Source organism: Pseudopodoces humilis, chromosome 6 (genome assembly GCF_049639895.1).
Source record: "Pseudopodoces humilis isolate 2021_Gansu_Grassland_sample_001 chromosome 6, ASM4963989v1, whole genome shotgun sequence".
NCBI lineage: Eukaryota > Metazoa > Chordata > Aves > Passeriformes > Paridae > Pseudopodoces > Pseudopodoces humilis.
In genome coordinates this window covers 36,410,569-36,431,974 of record NC_142205.1, presented here as the reverse complement: position 1 = coordinate 36,431,974, position 21,406 = coordinate 36,410,569, and the positions used below count along the sequence as shown (strand labels likewise).

Below are 21,406 nucleotides of genomic sequence, written 5' to 3'. Positions count from 1 at the left end.
TTGTTACTTTATGTCTGTTACATATTAAGACACTTTTTTGAAGTAAAAAGTTGTTTAAAAAAAACCCCACAATGGTCATGTCAAATAAAGCTTTTGATTATAACAGTCATGTTTCAGTGTACATTCTCTGAATTCTGCTTTTTGTCTCACCAGATCCTGAGGAAGTGAGAGTACAAGTTTAGCTTTCCTGATACCTGCACAGGAGCCTTGTGTTGTTGTAGGACACTCAGAGGTGTTCAAGACAATTTGGAGGAAGAGCAGGTGGAGAGACTGAGATCTGATAATTATGCTTGTCACAGCCCAAAGTGGTTAGCAGCTAAGTTATTTACGTGGCTCCTGTGTAAAAGCTCCAAATCCACTCTATTACTTACTAATTTCTTGGCACATCTGAAAAGTAACTGTAAATAAATTCTTGTTATTCTAATTTAATTCAAACAGAAAGAGAGGATTCTGCAATATGATGTGATGTAGTGTTGCCCAATTTTAAGTAAAAGAAATGTACTCTCATAGGTGAAACTTAACCTGACTTGAGGAAGGACAAAAGTGATAAAAACCAAACTTTGACCAGAACTCCAGAGATTGTGTGAGGAAAGCAGCAATAATATATGTAATTTGAAATTCATCATTCAAAACAAGTCCATACACGTGATCACAACACTGCTGGTCTGAACTGTTCCAAAACCCTCAGCCTAAGGAGAGAAGCATTAGCTGTTTCTGCTCAGAGTTTCTGGCCACTCTTGCAGTCTTGGGACTTTGGTTCAACATCTCTTCTTTAATCTGATTGGCATGTTTAAACTCTGAAATACATGGCTTGGGTCTCCCAGTATCTCTGCCCCATTGTCACTAATCTAGATATTCCCTCAGCATTTGCTAGCACTCAGGCACCAAGCTTAACCCATTCATGGATACAGCAGATAGCAAACATAGGCACAGCAGAGGAACTTTACAGGAAGAGCCAATTTTAAAAACTCTTGGAGAAAGTGTCCTTACAGTTCAAGCTGAGTATTTGGATTGGGCAGAGAGGACACTTCGCCCAGTATCTTTCAATATATAACATCAATACATGACATATGGTGTCAGTAGAAAACATCCTCTTCTTTTAAAAGGACTGTTTCCATGAGTTCAGCTGGAAATTCAACTCTCTTTCCTTAGTCCCACTCATCCCATCTGTGCAAATAAGATGTACTGCTCTAGGGAACAGATGGAGTCAGTGGCTCTACTTTGTTGTGCTGTGGGCCCCACATTCTGGGTTAGTCATGTTCCTTGAGTAGGTACTTTTCTGCAGTATAAGATAGCAAGGACTGTTATGTGAGTTTATTACATACTCAGCATATAAGAAAAAAAAAATGGAGTTGTCAGTGCTATTAAGCAGGCTTTGTTCTGGCCTAGAAGAATTTCTCTTTCTGGATGCATTTGTAATTTCATAATATCTGCCTAAATGCTATACCTATGTTTGTGGTCATAATTTTCCTTAATTTTGCTTTTTAATTATGTATCTGCTCTGAAAAAACAAAGTTGACAACTGTTCTAAAAATAAGAAATCCATCCCTTTCAATTTGGCTTTAAAAATATTTGCAGTCTCGGAAAACACAGTATTCACCAAGCAGTAATTAGTTTCAAGACAGATTTGTGATCAAAAGAGTACTTTTCAGCTTGTTGAGCAAGGATAGAGTCAAAAGTCATAGGAACAAATGCGTAAGGAAAGCATGTGGATGGTATCACAGATGTAACATTCGTCCCTTGGGTGCGGTTGAAGTTTTTGTGAGAGTTTTGCTATGAAACTTGATTGAAATTTGTTATTTAGAGGAGCCACAAAGGAAACATGAAAAAACTTTCAAGAGTATGTGAGTCATCAGTACCTGTGTTCCAGTGCTACCGTTGCCAAGAGAAGATTTAGGCATTCTTATTGCAACTATGACGTTTTAAGATAAACATCTACCTCTTCTTAGTTTGGCTTAAGTATTATATTAAATTTAAAACATTAACAAAAATATATTTTCTTTTGTAGAAAAAAATGCATTAACTTTTTCAGTGGCATAAACTTCCACCTTTTTTTAGAGCAGATGGCTTTATTTTTTATATAAAATAAAATAAGGAGCATGAGCTTTGCAAAAAAAGATCAGGGGCTCAGGGCATATGAAAGTTTTAAATCATCACAAGAAGTAAGAACACATAGTAACTCTTCTGTCTGTTCTCTGTCCTCACTTCCTTAGACCAGGAGGGTCTAAGATGCACTCAGAGGCACATCTTTTCTTACATGAACAGATCCTCTTTGATAATCTTGGCTAAGCAAGAAAAGAACTTCATTTAATAATTTTTTCTTGATTCTTATAACTTGCACTACTCAGTGTCACTTCAGAAATGCTCTTTAGCAAAACCTTTTAAGGGTCAAGTCCTTATGTTGAGATGACATTCACCACTGTTGACACTTGTGCAAGCCATCCAAGAAGGTGACAGGCATCCCAATAACCTGTCAACACCTTACCTGTGGCAGCTACTCACGGGTTATATGCTCTTGAAACATAGGTCACATTTTTCCAAAGGCAACTGTAATGTCAAATTAAGGTCACAGCTTTGATACAGATGTGTACAGACATGTGTATTACACTAAGCTGTGAGAATTATGCAGAAAACAATAAGATGGTATTTAGAATCTAGTAGAGACCACAAAGATTTTATTCTGTCTGCAAACATTTTTGACTGTATAGTAGCTGTAGTACTTCAGTATTTGTGGTTGAATTGTTGTTGTATTTGTAGTGCTGGTATTGGGTATGGAAAGTAAGAGGAAGGTACAGGAAACACCTTTGGCACTTTAAATTCTCTCTCCTTTCAGTAAATAAGCATCCAGGCCATGTTGTTATGTGTAGTTATGTATAAATGATAGACAGTGCAGGCTTTATTCCTATGTCTGCAAAAACTGTTTTATAGATTTAATTCTTTTTACCATTTTAAATAGTATTGCTGTGTCTCTTATGTGTATTTACTGTACCAGAACTGAAATATACCAACTGATGATTCAAACCTTGTGAACTAACTGCAGTAATGAAAATTTGTGTGCTGCTCAGTCCTCAGCTATACACTACAGTAATACCACTTGTCTTGGCATTTGAGGGTTTGATTTTGAAATTCAAAATAAAATTTAGGAGAGTTACAGGTAATGTATTTATATTTTTTTTTCTTTAAGTCAGTCCACTCTGTTTAGCAGATATGAAACAGTTATATATTTTTCTATTTTTTTCAGTTTTTTTCTAACATGTATTTTGGAACAGAGAAATTGGATGATGTAATTTGACAGCTGACATTTGACTGGTTTGCTTTAACACTTTGTCCAAGCACTGCTTTTAATGTAATTACACTGCATGTAATACCCCAAAATTATTGATACTTCACTAACAGTGACCATCTGTTACAGAGTGGCCAGCATCCTAACAGTGCAGCTCCTGGTATCCAAAACAAAACATCTGGATGGAAAACACTGGAGGTGAATTGATAATTAAGATATAATTTCTGCAGAAATGTATGTGGGCTAGCTGGTAAGGGACAAAAGCATGATAATGGTTCTCTGTTATAAAAGGCCATGTTCCCTTGCCCAAAAGTACTCCCAAGCAGTTTTAAAAGTGTTACTGCAGGTATAACCTGTCACCTTTCATTATCTGCAACCCACTCTGTCAGACTATTACCCTTTTAAAAGCAACAAACTACATCATTTATCAGCACTTTCATGTAGTGCCTCATTTATTAATATCTCAGTTATCTGGACCTTTCTGATAGACGACAGATTTTTTTTTTAGTACAGATTTTCAGACTTATATGAGGTGCAAATGATTTTTCTTCATGATTTTCTCTTCCCTTATTGTTTGGGTTTTTTTACCATTTTTCCCCCTTTTTATGACTGAGATGTGTTAAGGCAAGCTTATTCTGTGATGTCTGGTCTTTCTTTTGCTTTTTAGTGCATAGTTGCTACACTGCTTGAGTGTAGCCTTGTATTTTCCTCAAAGAAAGACTGCTGTTTATGGCATTTCTTTTCAGGAACATTAATTTAATTGAGCGCATTATGGCATAAGCAGTGCGGTGTTTCTCTTGTAAATGATTCATTTTGGGTCTGGAAGTCAGCTGCCTGTGTGGTTTCACCAGAGGTGCTTTGAGGGAGCCTCTGGGTCACCATAAACTGGGGTGCCTCACGAGCCACAGAAAGCTGATCTTCGTCTGCTGTTGTTTCAGTGCAGGCCTGGCGCCTTGCAGAGGTAGCGCTGGACGGGCCGCCCGAGCAGGCGCTCTGCTCTGCGCCCTGCTGCCTGTTGGGTTTATCCCACAGAGACCCGAGCGGATGGATGGTTCCCGGGCTACAGGAACGCCTTTCTGGAGAGAACTTCTGACCTTCCTTAGTTTCCAGTCACCAGGGTGATCCAGGGTGGCCACAGCTGTTAACTTTTTAGCTGACTTTACTTCACATTATGTAACAATTCATTAATTGAGTAGTTACTGTGCTACGTATTAACTACCATTATATAACAACCCACTTTGCGATTTATATTCCTGTGGATAGTGTACCTCCAGCTTTCTGGCGAGTTACGTATTTTTAAATGTACTGCCAGGCCTTTTGACCTTGGGAAAGTGAGTGATATTGCTGATGCAGAAGTGGTGAAGGGCAGCACGTGCCCAGCTGTAGGCCCAGGCCACTCTTTGGGGTCCTGGTGGCACGGCCAGGACAGGCCAGCAGCACACAGGTGTGAGGGCCAGGACCAGGGGAGAGCCAGGGTGAGATGGCAGGAACACAGGGATGAGCCAGGGATGAGCCGGCTGCCTGTGGGTTGGGGACTGGCCCCAAGCCCATGGATGGGCCTGCTTTGGCCACGGTGGTCACTTGGGTAAGGTCTGGGTCTCCCTGACAAGACACAAAGATGTTGCAGTCTGACAAAACTATTCATTATCAAAAGTACCTTACGAAGTGCAGATTCCTAATGTATCAATTCATTCTAAGAACTGTGAAACATTTAAAGATGACTGTAATGTGATTATTTGCCACCACAGTAACTAAGATAGTGTTTGTGAAAAACATTTTAGTGTAGCAATCGTAACAATCACATTATGGTTGTCTGATTTCTGTTTTGAGAACCACAGTTTTTCAAATAATATAAAAGCACTGAAAAAGATAAAAGCTATATGTAAATAAAAATTCAGATTAAATTCTCCCAGAAGATTTTTCTGCAGTGAATTTTCTCTTTCCACATGTACATTAGCTATGGGAACCTGGTGATCGATCAAAGGATGATCGCATCCTTTAAAGAGATGTAGAAAACATAATTGGATGAAAAACAAGTTATAGTCAGTTGCTGCAGAAATTGAATGAGTCTTGAGTTAAATTAATTGCGTTATTTGAATTTCTTATTGAAGGAATTCCATAAGTTGCACTTGCTGCAGAGACTGATATTAGATAGAGATTATTTTTCATCTCAGAAGAAACTGTTAGCAATAACTGCAGGGCATTTTGTCCCCTGTGGTATGAGAAGGACTAGGTTATAACTTTCTCCTAAAGCTCTTAATTCCTCTTCAAGTCAGCTTAAGGAGAACTAGTCCCACTATTAGTGAGAATTGTGTATTGAACTGGAATTGTGTGGCCAAAATATTAAAAGAAGCTGTTCTTGAATTATTTATGTGTGGTACTAAACACAGACCATCTGACTGATGAATACCTTAGCATAGATGGATGGCAAGTGCTGCCTTAATCAGTAATGAATGGTAGTGAATGCAGAGCAGCTTATGCAAATGAAACTGTGGACACAGGCCTGGTGCATGTTTACATTCCGAAATGGAATGGATGAAGGACTGAACCAAATCAGGACATGTTACGGGGAAGATGTTGTAGTGCCCAAGTGATGCACCTTCTGTTGGGTTTGCATGAGCGGGCTTGATACAGGCAATCAGTGAAATACAGACCTGACAAAGAGTTGCAGCACGTGCATATTCTCCAGGAAGAGCAGAGTGACATGAGGCCTTTACTGACAGTGTAGTTTGGTGTCATCACCTTTGTCATCAAGGCCGTGAGTGACATAGAGGTACTGGGGAGGCAGGAGTCCATGGGTCTGGTTGACTCTGTAAACCCAAGAGGCATGCTTAATGATTTGTATAAAGAAAATTGTGCCTTAAAAGACTTCCAGACCAATTACAAGAGAAATCAGCAAGCTAAAGAGTTATTTCTGATTTAAGGATAGTGTTATGATATCTTGTTTGGAGACGAATCAAAAACTTAAAGTTCTTTCCCCATATTTTCAGGGACATGCAACCTCTTCTACTGATCCATAGAGCTTAGTATTTGTTCAAGCATTAGCATCTCAGTCCCTGTTGTCTCTTTCTCCTTAGAAATGACAAAGAACAATGAAAAGACTAGTGCCTTGACTATGTCTCATTGTTGTCCCTAATATAAAACATTAAACATTTTCTTCTTGATTTTAATCCCCAAGTGGTTTGGAGATTACCCCAGCTCTTTTATTAAATCTTCAAATACTAATTCTCATTAGTCCATGGATCTCAGTATACCTGTACCTGGTATACTCATTGTATATGAGATCCATATACAAGGTCTGAGGAGACCTTGGTCTTCCTTTTGTGTTGCCTCAGAGGAGCAGAGGGTACAGATCTATGAAATAACATAACTACTCCTCATAGTGTACTGAAAACATAATTTTCCATGCTGAATAATACTGTCTCATTGCTTATATTTCTCTCCTCATTTGCTTTAATTGTAAACACATCTGGGCCAAAACTAGATTTTGCTGCTGAGCATTGTAGGCTTATGATTCTTAACTAGGGATGTTAGACACTTGTCCTAGTGAAGTATCTACAATAAAACTTTAATTGCAACTGTTGTTGATAATACTTCTGACAGTTTGACCATGGTAAAAACTTAAGATTTGCTTGCACTGTGAAATTCTGTTTAAAAAGAAATCTTCTGTTCAGTAGATTTGCACTTAGTATGAATGCAGGGGTGATGGTGTTTAATTTAGTAACAGAAAACTAAATCCTTTTGTTTTCCTTCTGTTAACATGGTTCATGCTGAGCACAGTAAAGAGCACAATTTCAATTTATTCCTTCTCCTTCACCCTGACTGGGTTTGATAATTCACCTGCAATATGAGGTTTAACAGGCTTCACCAGTCTAAACTCAGGGAGGCACATGGCTATGCACAAGTGTTTCTGGAGGCTCAGATTTTGCTGTTCAGAAAATTACTTGGAGGAAAATTCTGTCAGCTTTGTTTCATCTAGGATTCACGGTGACCTGATCAACTTTACCTACGTGATGGGCTTCTTCAATTGGCTTTATCTAAGATCTAAAGGTATAGATATTAATACCTATCTTTTGAAGACACATATATTGGTTACTGCAGATACGGTGATAGATGCTGTAACGTAATAAAAATACATTATTATATATCTATCTCTAAATGTAGTTCTGAGATATTTTACAAATTACTATTGCGCTGTTCGTATTTTATTGTATAGTATGTGTGCCAAGCCACCATATATCAGAGTGATAATAGAAAAGATGTCTATCAGACTGCTAATAGAACATTTAGAAATGAAAATTTTCAGTTAAATTGACTATTGACAATCTTCAGAATGTGCTGTGCTAGGCATCATATGCTTGTGACTGATTTTACAGAATTACATCCATAAATACAACTTAGAAACAGTTCTAGTTGCTGTATAAAGTTATGGAGATCTGTGAATTTCAGGTTGTTGGTTTTTTTTGTCTATGGAACAGCTAGTGTTGAATTTTGCCTCACTATATTTCTGTCAAATGTGCTACACAATACTTTTCAATATTTCCCTAATTGTTTTTTCATTTTTAACTAGAAATTTTTATATTCGGGGTGGAGGGAAGGAATATTTGCTTTTATACCTGTAGGGAGGGGTTGTGTGGAATAAATGATGGAGGTAGAAAGATCAATTGTAAATGTACAAAAAATAAGCTGTCACTTGGTTGGCCTATGATATTTTGCTTTTCTGTTTATTCTTAGATATTTCTTTCTTTGTATTTTGTGTGTGCTGTCATGCAATCATGGCATATAACTTAACCTTTCTGTGTAATCCCTGTGTGTCTCTGTTTTTGCATTATTATATCTGTATATAAACAGGAGTCATGGGAGGAACAAGGGAGATTTGGATGCAGCTATTACTATGATTTTGTTTGTGCTTAGGAATTCTTCAGTTTCTTCCTCCACAAGTTGTTCTCAAGTAACTCAAGAAATATTTGTTGTGTCTCAGTTTGAATATTATTCATGAATGGAACTATGTATTTAATTACTTCCCATTTCTTTGTGTTTTACATGAAAATTCCTCTTGTGAAAATGTGTATACAGTTCTTAATAGCCCCTTTAATATCAAGTTTGCTTGAATTACTCTTTTTCTTCTATTGTATGTTCTGTTTTATGGTAGTTCTGTGGTTTTGACCTTTATTAGCTTCTTTCCTTTCTCTGCATTTGAGCTAAGTCACAGCTCTCTGATGTTTCACTTTAATATCTCTGTACCTGAAACCTCATTAATGTTTAATATTCATAGATGAAAAGTGAAATTTAATGTGTCCATGGATTCTAATATATATTAAACTGACAATTTAATGTGTTTCCTTTTTGACTCCTTTTCTGATCTGAGAAATTTTGAAGTTCAGATCTTTTTGAGTATTGAAATATCCATCTAAGAGAAAAGGGGGACTAATAATATTAATCCCCATAATTGTAACCAGTCATCAGTAAAAAGTCAATTTTTAAAGACCAGCTACTTCATGGTGGTAGCTGTCACAATATAATTTTTCCTCTGTGTCTACATGGTAATAATGGCCCTGCTTGTAGAGAGAATTGGTCTTTTAGGGAGCCCTGGAGTTTGCCTTAGAGCCACTGAAGCATAGCTGGATATCAGCTCTGCTGGGGAACATAAGGACACTGAGTTCAGCCAAGGTAGTGTAAAGGGAATAAAAGTGTTTTATGTTTATGCATAGAGACTTTGCAAAGACAGAAGGGAGACTCTCCTAAGCTCTCAGGCAGGCCTGGTGAAAGCCAGCCTGCAGGCGGACGTGAGCCTGCTGGGATGAAAGCTTCCGCAGGGCCTGGGTTAACTGGTACCGCAGCTGTGGCCCAGCAGGAGGCTGCAGAAGGCTCTGCTGCCTGGAGTTTGCTGGAAACTGGCCTTCAGACAGGGGGTCATGGCAAGGGTCTGGCACACCTCACTTCACCTGTTCTCAAAGGGGAGTGTGTAGTAACATTTCTCTGGTTGCCATGTCTTTTTGCAGCATTTAATGGCTCTTGAGCACAGTCTTAGGCTGAATTCCTTGGTGCAATGCCACAGGATGGTATGAACTACAAGATGTTTAGATATAGTAACTATGGATGCTAAATCTGAACCAGAGTGCCTGTACAAATTACAGGCCACATAGCTCCTCAGGCTTGCCTGAGAAAGTAGTCTGGGAAAAACATGAGAAGGAATTAAAACAATCCTCAGGGACACAAAACAGCCTTGCAGGTGTTGTTTTCTATTCCTTGTTTTCCTTGCAGGAGAAAGTCAGGGGGGTGATGAGCCCCACTGACCAATGATGGTGATGTAGCAGTTTACTAACCAATAAGAGTTTCCTTTCTGTACTTTCCACGTATTTGTCTATAAAACAGGCCTGAAGTAATAAACTAGAGATTTTCCCTTGTTCTGACTCAATGAGAGTCTGTGTCATTCTTCTCGCTGTTCCTAATAGAACGACAAGTAACTAACATTAACATTCTCAAACTTAAAAGGTAACATCTGTAGGAGCTGTGCATACTGATGAAAAATAGAATGACTACACTCATTTATGTAAACACAAATTTTCATTTATGTAAACACAAATTTAAACGCCTAGCTTTGGATGTGGGATAGGTCCTAGTTCTTAGAAAACTGGATATCTTAATTAACTCAGGAAGTAAACTCACATTGGAGAAGAATTATTTTGCATTTTAAGGAAGACTTTTTCAAAATCTATAAAAATAGTCCATAGCAAAGGTGTATGTAGATTCTTCTTCCAAAAGAACTATGATAATTAAATTTAATTCTCATCTTTCTTTGTTGTTTTTGTTGGTTTTTTTTTAAAAAAGGATTTTGTTTCAAAACTTTGCTCATAGTTCCAGACCTGTCAATTTGGTGTCTCTATAGAATGTGGGGGGGGGACGTGTGAGAAAAATTGAAGGCCAAATCTTAGGTGCTACATTTGAGCTTCAGTAGCTTACCCTGCTCAATGATGTGTAACCTTCATTTCCTACCAAAAGAGTGGGAGATGAGGAACTAGAAATTAAAACTCGGTGTATCAATCAAAGCTGTTCACCTATACTTTAATATGCTTTTCACATTCTGGCTATTGATAAAATTAGATTTAACTAATCACAGCACTCCTTTTAGTGAAATATACTGTGATTGGTTTTTTAATTGAAAACTATTGGCATAAAATGGAAAGGTCATCTTAAATGGCATTAGGCAGAGGATCTCATCAGTTTTGTCCAATATCAAAGTTTTTGATTCAGAGAAAAAAAGAGGTCGTTGTTTGGATTTGAACCTCTCATAAGTCTTGCCTCCTTTCACTCTCGTTCTTATTTTCCCACATGGGGATGGATTTCTCTGCATATGTGAATTCTTTCAATATGCTTTCACTGCTAGGGGAAAACTCAGCATTGATTCAGGTACAACCAGAAGTACAAGACTTGTTTGATCAAAATTGCTAGTAGTTTGGTAATTTTAAGTGTATGAGTCCAGTTAAACTTCAGTGTCTTTTTAGGTTTATAACATAATTGAATCCTGACTATCTTAATTATTTATAAACATTTCAGTCATTTGCCCGCTTTAATTAAGGGAATTCACTGTTGCTTCATAAAATAGTGTTAGGTTAGATTTGAACTATGAAGTATTCATGAAGCACAACATGGGTATGCAAGGCCATTTTATTCTCAAACAGGGAAAAAGTATGTTACAGTAAATAACTTAATCTTGCTTATTTTTAGGAAATGTAGCCTCCTGGTACTTGTCTTAGTTCTTCATCCATTTAATAATCATGTTTCTTGTTGGTTTGGGGGTTTTTAATAAGCATTTTATACCGGATATTCTTAGCCTTATCCAATTACTAACAAAGTAATGCTGTTCTCAAAGTTTCATATACTTCAGGGTCAGCAACAACAGCTAAGAAGAACTTTAAAAAATAAGAACATTTAATCTAGGAGAAAAAATAATTTTCATGTCCATGAAAATGTAGCTGCTAGAAAGGAAATACGTCATTCCTGCCCCTGGTGAAAAGAACAAAGAAATGAAAGGCTTAAATTATGGCAAGTAACACAGGTTAGATGAAAGAGGAAATTCCCTAATTGCAAGAATAATGAAGTATTGAAGGAAATTGCCTTGAGTGCTTGTGCAATCTCTGCTATTGGAAATTGGCAAGGGCAAATGTGATTCAGGCATACCCAATCCAGTTTGAGGTGGGGTAAGATTATACCTGAAAGGAACTTCCAGAAGCATTTTCATGAGTCTGCAATTGATTGTTGAACTCCATATGAAAAATCCTTTAAATTTTCTGTATTTATTTTATAGTCTATTTATTTTGGTGTTATTTATTTACCTGTTCTTGCAATTGACTGGATTCATTTAAAGTTGAGACAAATCTAATCTGGTTTAATATGATATTTCTTATATCATTTTGTTATTGTTCCATTGCTAGGAAGTAAGAGTGAAAAACTTTTTCTCACGTGAAAGGAATATATTAAACAGTGCTATTTTGTAAAATCTCTCTCAATTTAAGTCATTTTTAGAGAGTCACATAAAAAAGGAATAAATATGGGAATAGCTTGACTTAAAAACTCTTACAAGAAAGGTAATGATTGGGAAGCTGAGTATGAAACAAGTATGGAGCTAAATCAGATTGAGAAAGCAGGATTAGACTTAAACAAAAAATAAAGTGAAATTCCAAAGAAAACGAAAAACTATTAATAGTAGTAAAAAGAGGTGTGGTGGAGAATGGAAAAAAAAATGCAGTATATATGCAATCTGACTTTACATAGGGAAATGAAACAATGTCTTCAGCTCAGAGCCTAGGAACTGTTTTAAGCAGATGAGTTTCAGACTTCCACGGTCATCTGTGAACATGTACAACCACCAAAAGTTTTAGTTCCTTGGGGTGCAAACTTCAGTATGCTGGAAGCACTAGGAAGACTGTCTTTGGTCTCAGTAAATCTGCATTGAGTTCACGCAAAGCACAGAAATTGTAATGCTTCCAAACACCTTGCAAGAGGTCTCCTTATCAGCTTTGTGTTAAGATGACTGAACAAGAATGTAAACCTGTCAGTCATGTTTAATCGGCTTGTTTTCTGCAGCAGCCTCTGAACTTTGTTTGAGAATCTCTTAGACAATGGAAATTACTATCCAGTGCCTACATAAGAAAAGAATTCTGAGACGTCGAGTAATAGTGCATATGCTGCAGCATCAGAAGCCTGCTGATAAGAGTGTTTTCTGTCATTTGGGCAGATTAGTTTAAGGTCTTCCTTAAAGTGCAAGATGATAATTCTTTTCCAACATGGGTTCATTACTTTAGTTAACTAAACATTGCGTTTTTTTCTTAAATCCAGTGTAACATTAACTGCAAATTACAAAATTGGTTATTAATGCCAAAAGCTTGAGCATTCTGCAAATAGCTACCTATGGCACATGAATTTTGTTGTGGCATAGATCAGCAAGATACTTTAAAAATACTATTCAAACAAATCCATATTTTCCCTCTACTATTTCTAAAAATGTGCAATTACATAAAATTAAAAGTTACTGTATTTCACCTGTATGCTGAGCTGTTACATTGTATGGTGATGTAACTGTAGAGATTGTAATTTAAAGCTCATTAAAATAGTTGTTAAAAAATCTAGTACTTGTCTTTTTGAACAATTAAAAAATTACTCCAAGAATACTGTTAGCTTCTACATACACTTGGAGGTGAAATTAAGATCCACCTTATACTGTAGCCAAAAATATAGAATATACTATCTCACTGCTATAGAAAATGATTTTTTGTAAATAAATTGTGCTAAAACATTCCAGGTAGCAAATTTGACTGAAGTTAGTTTCTGCATCTGACCTTTCTCTTACAGTGTTTCTCCTATAACAGAATGTGAAAAAAACAAAAAATAGCCATTTCTGTTAAGATATTGATTGTCGACAATAATTGGTAGATATCTTTTCTTCTAGTATTATTGGGTCTACTGAATCAGTGGTTTCAGGTTTGCTGCAAAGATGATATCAGTTGTACCATAGAGATTTGAACAATGTTCCAGTTATGTTGCAACTGGTATTTTTATAAGAGGTGCACCAGAGGAGATAAAAAAAAAAAAGTGTTGCATGAAGCAACACATAAGTTGAATTTTACTCATTAGGGGTAACCTAACTGTAGTGAACATTCTTTACTGTTTATAAAATCTGTTTCCTGAGAGAGAATGCTTTTTTAATAATGGAAATGCAAAGGTAAATTACATTAGGATATAAGATTTATAATCATCACAGAACAGATAAAGCAAGAAACGTATTCCTGCTTAAAACACCTGACACTTGAATCCTACAAAAGCACTTTCTGTGTTCAGTGCCATAGCCAGTGCAAAACAGTGTGACATTTAGCATAGTAAAAATCTAAAGAAATTTTTCTAAACTTCAGGAAAAATCTGGAGAATCTATTAAGAAAAAACACTCTCAAATCATTATTATTCAGCCTTTTGGAAATTACAAAATTACTAACAATGTGGTTCTTTCCATTAACATAGGATTCTGTTTTGATTTTTGTGATCTGGTATTGTGTTGGTTTTCAGTTTTGTTTTGTTTTTTTTAAGGAGAAGAAGGCTGTTTATATAAAAAGCCAAAATTTTCTGTATCCATGTGGTATATAGTTAAACACCCCAGAAACCTAGCATATAATAAACTCTTCCAGGACTCAGTTGAAGCCATTGTTTATACTGTTCATCAAAATGGTCTTATAGATCTTTTTTGGTTCAAAACCAACCAGTACTGGCAAAAATCCTGCTCAGTCTCTTCAAACCCCTTTTAGATCTTTTGATGTTAAAAATAGTTTCTGAAAAAGTAGTTGTTAAAAAAAATGCAGCATTACCACGATTTCAAGTATGATTTTTAAACTTCCTAAAAATGAATAGTCCAATATGGATACAGGCTCTTCTGTAAGCTGACTCTGTTTTGCTGTCAAAGGGCTTCAGCTGAAAAAAAAAGTTTGCTGTCAAAGTCGTCTTCAGTTGAAAAAGAAGACCTAGAGAAGCAGCCCATGGTCAGCATGTGTTCTTTTAAGTCCATCATAGTTATTTGAGTTTGGCTTCTTTTCCTTGAATTGGAAATGAGACGGGTGAAAATAAAACAAGAAAAGATAGGTTTGGGTATTTTACTTATTGACCAAATCTATCAGCACCTTAGGTCAGCAGGTAGAAAGAGATGGGAGTTGCATGGTCTGAGGATTATTTTTTTATTATTGTTATTTTATTTTCTTCTTTATGATCCCTTAAGTCTAGACTCTCCCTCCTGTCCTACAGTCAGTTCAAATTGTGTCATTTGGAAAGCCAGAGTTCACTGCCAGGCTTTGTAGGTCACCTTTGGCAATTCATGATGTTTCACTTTCAACAGATATGGAGTACAAACTTCTCTGGAGTTCCATGCCCGTGTTTTAACTTCAGCTTTTTTGCTGCAGTTTTGTGACCTGAAATATATAACCATAGTACAGCAGTAACAGCTTTTTATACCTGTCTATAAAAGTCTCTGTAATGAAATGCTTGGGGAGCTTGGCATTTTCTAAATAACATTATTAACAGCTTTGATTTGAAATTGATGGCATGATGTTACTGGGTTGTCCATGATAATCTAGAGTGTACAAGCACAAAAAGTGTGATATAAGTGTTTCGAAAATGAAATAACCTTCAGTCATTCAGATGTCGCAGACTAAATCAAGTGCTGCCCTTTTTTTGATCTGCTGGGCTAATTATTTCTACTAATGTAAATGTCAGTGCAATGAATGCTTATTTGCTGTGGCATAGCAAACAAGTGGCACAGGAAATCTGAGCATATGAAGAAATTCATCATGTGCTAAAGTCTCTATTATATGGCTTCAAGCCAAAGATATGGAAAACAATTCAGATTCACATTTTTTTTAAGTGTTTTAAAAGTACATAAAATGGAGTAAAAATAAAAGGCAGTAATTATATCTCAATATATTTTGATTTTTTTCATTTTTTTGGAAATATTCTAGATTTAGAGCCTTTACCACCTTCTCTTGGTAGCAAATAGTACTTCTCTACATATTACTGGCCAACCTTGGCTTCATCCTCAGTGTCTTTCCAATGGGCAGCAATTTTGGCAGGGAGCAGCTGTCCAGCAGGGGTGCAGGACCGATGGGAACTGTCTGTGGATGGCATCGAGATGTGGGTTCCTCTTGTGCAGGGCAGCTGCTGCCCACCCCAAAGCCTGCCACTGCATGTACTTCAGCCACTGCTCCCCACCTAGAGGGACAGAATCCCAGAGTAGGGTGTGAGCAGGAAACATGTAGCCTGGAGCTTCAAAACTATCAGCTGATATTTTTAAGCCATGCAATGCCTGCTCCTGCTATCTTCAGGGAATATTCATGGTTGATCCAAACTGCTACATCTAATACTTTCATTTTATGGTGATGGGAGTTTCACAGACATTTAAGGGCTGTATTGTACCTTTTCCCTGTGCATGGTACTTATAGGCAGATCTCAGTTCAGATATGGTGCCTTTTTTGTTTTTCAGTCTAAGACTGAAGAGATACAGGAAAGAAGAGCCACACAGGCAGTGTTCAGAGCTTAAGCATAAAGTTGTAGACATCAGATAGTGTGATGTTTGGGTTTTACACTTTTTCCATAAATCAGGCTGCCTAACATCAATCACATCATTAAGGGAAATAATATTTTGGTATTCATCTTTAGTTTGCTCACCCAGTCACTGCACCAGAAGGGATGTGCTTTAGCACTTCAGATTTGGCTGCTACAGTGCTAAGATTTTACTTTGATGGTCTTGTGCAAAAACATACCATAATCAGAAAAAGAGGAAATCTTTCAAAGTAAATTGTTCTCATGACTTTCCCAACTGCTGGGGATGGAGCTTCATGAGAATGTCTGTCTTCATATACTTTTGATAATACCAGAAGAGAAATTTGGTAAATTAACATATTGTGATTTTGCAGCTGATTTATAATGAACGTGTGGTATTATACCTAGTGACACCATTCTTTAAAAAGTTATCCTTAATTGTATTTTGATGAAGGAATTAATTGCTCAGTGAGTTCTGATTCTTTTGTTATTGTCTTTTTTGATCAGAGTAGTTGGTCAGAGCTTAGAGTCCTGAGAATGATCTATGCTAGGATACAAAAAAAGTAGTGAATTATGTGTTTTACACAAAACTGTTTACAAACACTATACAGAAGCTTTTATTTCAAGAACAAAGAGGAATCAAACAGTGGTTATTTTTATGCTTTTCCTGAAATATCCCCAAAGGTGTCTAAGTACCTCTTCACTGCTTTTATTTCCTGTGTGTATCTTTTCCTGAATGTGTACAAGTGCTTATGTCTAAATAAGATTATTTCCTAAAATTCATTAAACAATTGGAAGTAGTTTTGCTGATCATTATATGATGTTTTGTTAGTGCAGTATTCAATTATATATTGGTGTTTAGTAAAACGTCCCTAGAGCCAGTGAGGAAATCTTCAGGCTCAAAATAAATCTGTAATTTCTGTAATTCTTTTTTTTTTTTTAAAAAGGTGCATTTCCATTGATATATCCTCTTCCCTTGCCTGAGTCCCCTCTAATTATCTGCCTCCACAGAGTGAAATTAAAAATAAATGAATTATTCAATGAAGGCACTTGTTCCATAGTTCAAGCTTTCAAATGTCAAAGTAGAGAAGTTTTTTTTTTTCCTCTCTGAGGGATCTAATAGTCTATGAGTGAGTTTTTGGTAATTGTGCTATTTTTTGTGCTTATCATATTCTCTGTAATTGAACCAGATGTTAAGTCTTCTCTGGAGGAGAAGAGTCTACTCAGTTTACGTAGTACTGTATCAGTCTTGCATCCCAAAAGATTTGAAGTTAATGTGAAAATGAAATAGTAAGGCAGATGCTATATGTAACGTTCCTGTAGGTGGGTAATCTCTTTTGGACTGAAACACTTAAAAATATGTAACTCAGAGGCACATACTACAAGTAGCAAATGGTTGGATGATAAATTGTTGTAGAATTTTTTTGACAGTCAGTCAAAATCCAACACTTTGTATGCAATGGGTTATTTTCTATTGCAGTAGTTCTGCAATGATGAAAATGGTTCATGAGTTCGAGACTAAGGGCTGTAGAAGTAGACTGCACCTTTTGTGGGTGACTTACATAAATGTTTTGGAGGGGAAAACCCTGAGTATGTTTCAGCTACTCAGCTGAGCTGGTTTCTCACCATTATGTATTGATATGTCAGTAAAGAACACATATAAGCTTTACTTTTATGTTAGGATGAGGTACTGGGGGGAAACAGAGGCAGGTGTGCCTGAGTCTTTTCTCACATCTTGGTTTCCACCAGAAAGAAGCCTTTCTACGTGTGTTGGAAGGAACCATAATGTTCTGAAGTCATGCTTTCCATTTCTAAGGCTCTTGCATGTACCGAAAGACTACTAGTCCTCTTACAGGCACACATGGAACTAACACTTCACACTATCCATGGAGTGTTGCTGCCATTTATGTACATAAAAACACAGGATATGCAAATAGCAAATGTGTATTTCCAGAATACCATGTCTCCTGTGATGTATGGTTCTGTAATTTGCTTACACAGAAATTAATAACCCTTGATAATTTTTTTTCTTTTATGGATTAGAACCCAACCTTACTTAGTTAGTTGTTTAAACTCCTAAACCAATTTTTGCTGAATTCATTATGCATTTTATAGCATCAATTTAATATTTTGGTCTAGCTGTTTGTACATTACTCCTAAAAGGAAGAATTTCTTTTGTTGCCTTCTTTAGCATTTGTACTTATGTGTTTGCGTTAATTTTATTTCACTCAAGTCCACCAGTTTATGGTTAAATATGTGTTCAGCAAAAATTCAGAATCCAGATTCATTAGCACAATCCATCCTGTGATATCATATTCACCTACTCAGAACATGTCATTCTGAGATGCGATGTAGAGTTGTATTGGCTTTCTTGTATGTATTTGCAAGTAGCAACACTTGGTGGTTGTTACTATTCAGCCATTACACCAGAGAGCCAGCCTGTGTATAACTAAACCAGAGCTGCTTCTAGTTTGATGCAAAACAGTTTAAATTGTCAAAGTAGCAAAAGAGATGGAGAATTGAGAGAGAAAAGTATATAGAGAGAACACAAATGCTAGAATAAGAATACTGAATTTTTTTTTTCTTTTTCTTCTTCAGCAGCTAGAAATGCTTTAGAAATGGGAGCTTTTCCAGTCATTATCATCTGGATAAAAGAGGCCTGTGAGCATACTTAGTTTTACAATGGAGCCTTTTAGCGGTTTTAAAAAATTCCAAAAACTGTGTTTTAAGGTCTTACAGAATGCAATATGTTTACCCTTAGGCAGAACTGAAATGGAGAAACCTATTTTTTCAAGTGCTTTTGTATCTTGTTAAACAACAACTTGAAAAAAAAGAAAAAAAAAAAAAACAACTTCCTTCAGCTGCTGACAAGGGAGATATTTACTTGAGGGACTGAAGGTAGGTCAGATTTCTTCAGAGCTAAAGAACTTGCACTGCAAAACTCTTGCTCTTCCCAAAGAGTTTATCTGTGCAGTTCGACATCCCTTCCTAAGCCCTGTTTCATGCTCACTGCACAGGTGAAACTAGTGTGTACACAGAATGAATTTTGTGAAGTCCAGTCCCTGTAGGGGTCACAATGTTCAGTCAGCATTGAGATGTCTGAATACTGGTTTTATGAAGTGACACGCGAGAGCGTTCTGTTGAATTCCCCTTACACTGAAAGGATGTTGGAGCTGAAAAATTGCCATGGTAGCACATGAGGGAGTTAAGGGATTTATTAAAAAGAAATCCCAACAATCCAAACAATACTCTCAGTTATTAAACAGGAACTTCCAATGGCACCAATACAATGGTTTATTTCCTGTTTCCTCTTAGAGCAATGTTACTGTTCCAAAATATGAGCCACAGCAAGACTTCTGTGAGTTTTTGTCTGTCATATGATATTTGGATTTATATTTATCCTTTTGATAGAATAATTTTAGTGGATATATTTATTTAACTATATTGTGCTTGCAAGAGAGTCTCCTGGTACATTAGACTTGTAAATGCCATCAGGTAAAGTAACTACATGTAATAAATATTTTTAAAGAATAATGGCATCAAAATGCAAATAGATAACAGGAAACCAGCTGTAAACTCTACTACACAGCTTTCTTTCAGTCTCCTGCAAACTTTCCATTTAAATAACTACTTTTAGGGAAAGAAGAGAGCACAGGAATAAAAATTCATAAAAGTTAACTTTATCCTGCTTTTGATAGTTTCAATAGCCTTGCAGTTTTGGAGCCAAGTGATTCACACCAGCTGTACCCATACTGAGAAGGGTACAAGTTTAATTGAAGTCAATCTGTCTGGGTCTGACTTTTAAAGAACCAGATACTGCTTCAGAGTAGATTATTTTAGAAAATTGTGCTTAAGAATCATGATTAATGCTGTTGCAGCCTGTGTTCTACCTTATGTTTTGACTTTTAAGCCCAAGCAATTTAATATTGCTATTAGAACATTAGCCTTGTTTGAACTCAAGAATTATTGAAATTAATGAGTTCATTTTAATGACATGAAAACTTAGATGTTTTGAAAACCTGACATATTTTTATCAGGATGTATTAAGTTCTTCAGTTCTTTTATGTGTGTACCTCTGACTTTTATCATATTAAAATATGACAGCAGTGTTTTCTTGGAATATGTCTGCAAAAGTGGTAATAGAAGAATAAACAATCTAGATTGCAGTTTGGCAAAGGTAACAACATAGGTTACCTTTAATATTAAAACTTAGAAATGTAGGCCATGCTAGCAGAATGTGATGGATTTTCCTCAGTATTTCAGGGATTTGTTGGAGAGCACTGAGCTCAGGACACTATGTCCTGAATATCCAGCATTCTCAGCTGACCCAAAGCAGATGTTTTCAGAACAAATCTTTATCAGCCAGGATTTCTAGCATCCTTTGCTTGAAGGTAACCAGTCACGCCTGGCATTCTTCACTTCTTGCTTACAAATCAAAAGACCTTTGAAACCCAGTTTTAAAGATGGCTTAGCAACCAGATCTGCATCATGTAGTTTGGCAAATATTTGTCTGTCCTAGAAAAAAGAAACCCTAACTGACCATGGTGGGACAATTTCACATGGAGTCACTAAGTGTCAACCAGTTCTGTGCAGCCAGTAGTATAAAATCAGTAAGAGAATATGGGTGAGTCCAGTATTTGGGTTTGCAAACTTCAAACATGAAGTGCAAAGCTTCACTGCTACACAGGCATGAGATTTTTGTGGGTCTTCCAATGTTTCCTAGTAGAAGGTTGATCAGATGTTGTGTCCCTGGATCTGCTTTTTGAGTGTGTTTTCTCATAACTTTGAGAGCATTTCTAGAATGCATATCATATATGCCTTTTTTTCTGGACAACTTACTGATTTAAACCTTTAATTAGTAGAGCTAGAATTTTCATGTTACTCCTATTAGCAATGAATCAATGTTTCATGTACTTCTAATTCTTAATTTCCATAAAAATACTAGCTTTTAGCAGAGAGAATCAAGAGACGGGGAGGGAAAAAAAAAACAAAACAACTCTAGGAATATAATCTTGCATAGAAACAAAAAGCAGTTTTTACCTTTACCCAGGAATTTGAAGTTTGGAACGGGGAAGTCAGCTTACCAACTACACCTTGTATGGGGGTTTCTTTTCTGGGTGTTCTGTGGGGATGGTGGTGTGTTTTGGGGTATTTTTCCCCCTATTGCTTATCATGAAGATGTACAGGATTTGAAAGTGCTTTGAGAATTTCTTTGCTCTGTGCCTTTGAGGCAGTCCTTTGACCTTGTATGAATAACAATAACTTAGAAGCAGCTATTAAAAAAAGCCTTACAAAAAAATTAAAGGGGAACGTTGTAAAGTGCAGAGTAAATATAACTCCAGTTTTGCACAAGTGATATTTTAAGGAATAAAAATCAAAGTGCTTCATTGTTGAAGGATATAGGTATTTTTGAAACCTGTTCAGTTTAAGTGGTCCATTTAATCTCCATGAGCTTATTGCCAGGCAGTCATATCAGAACACTGCTGAAAAGTGAAATGTTAGGGTCCAGGGGTTTGATACGCTTCAAATAATTGCTTGTCAAGAACT

The 21,406-nt window shown here is 36.5% G+C and overlaps 1 protein-coding gene across 1 annotated transcript in view; it reads left to right on the top strand.

Moving 5' to 3' along the window:
• GALNTL6 (polypeptide N-acetylgalactosaminyltransferase like 6) overlaps positions 1-21,406 on the top strand; it is a 423,143-nt gene that overhangs the window by 139,701 nt on the left and 262,036 nt on the right. The window lies entirely within an intron of this gene.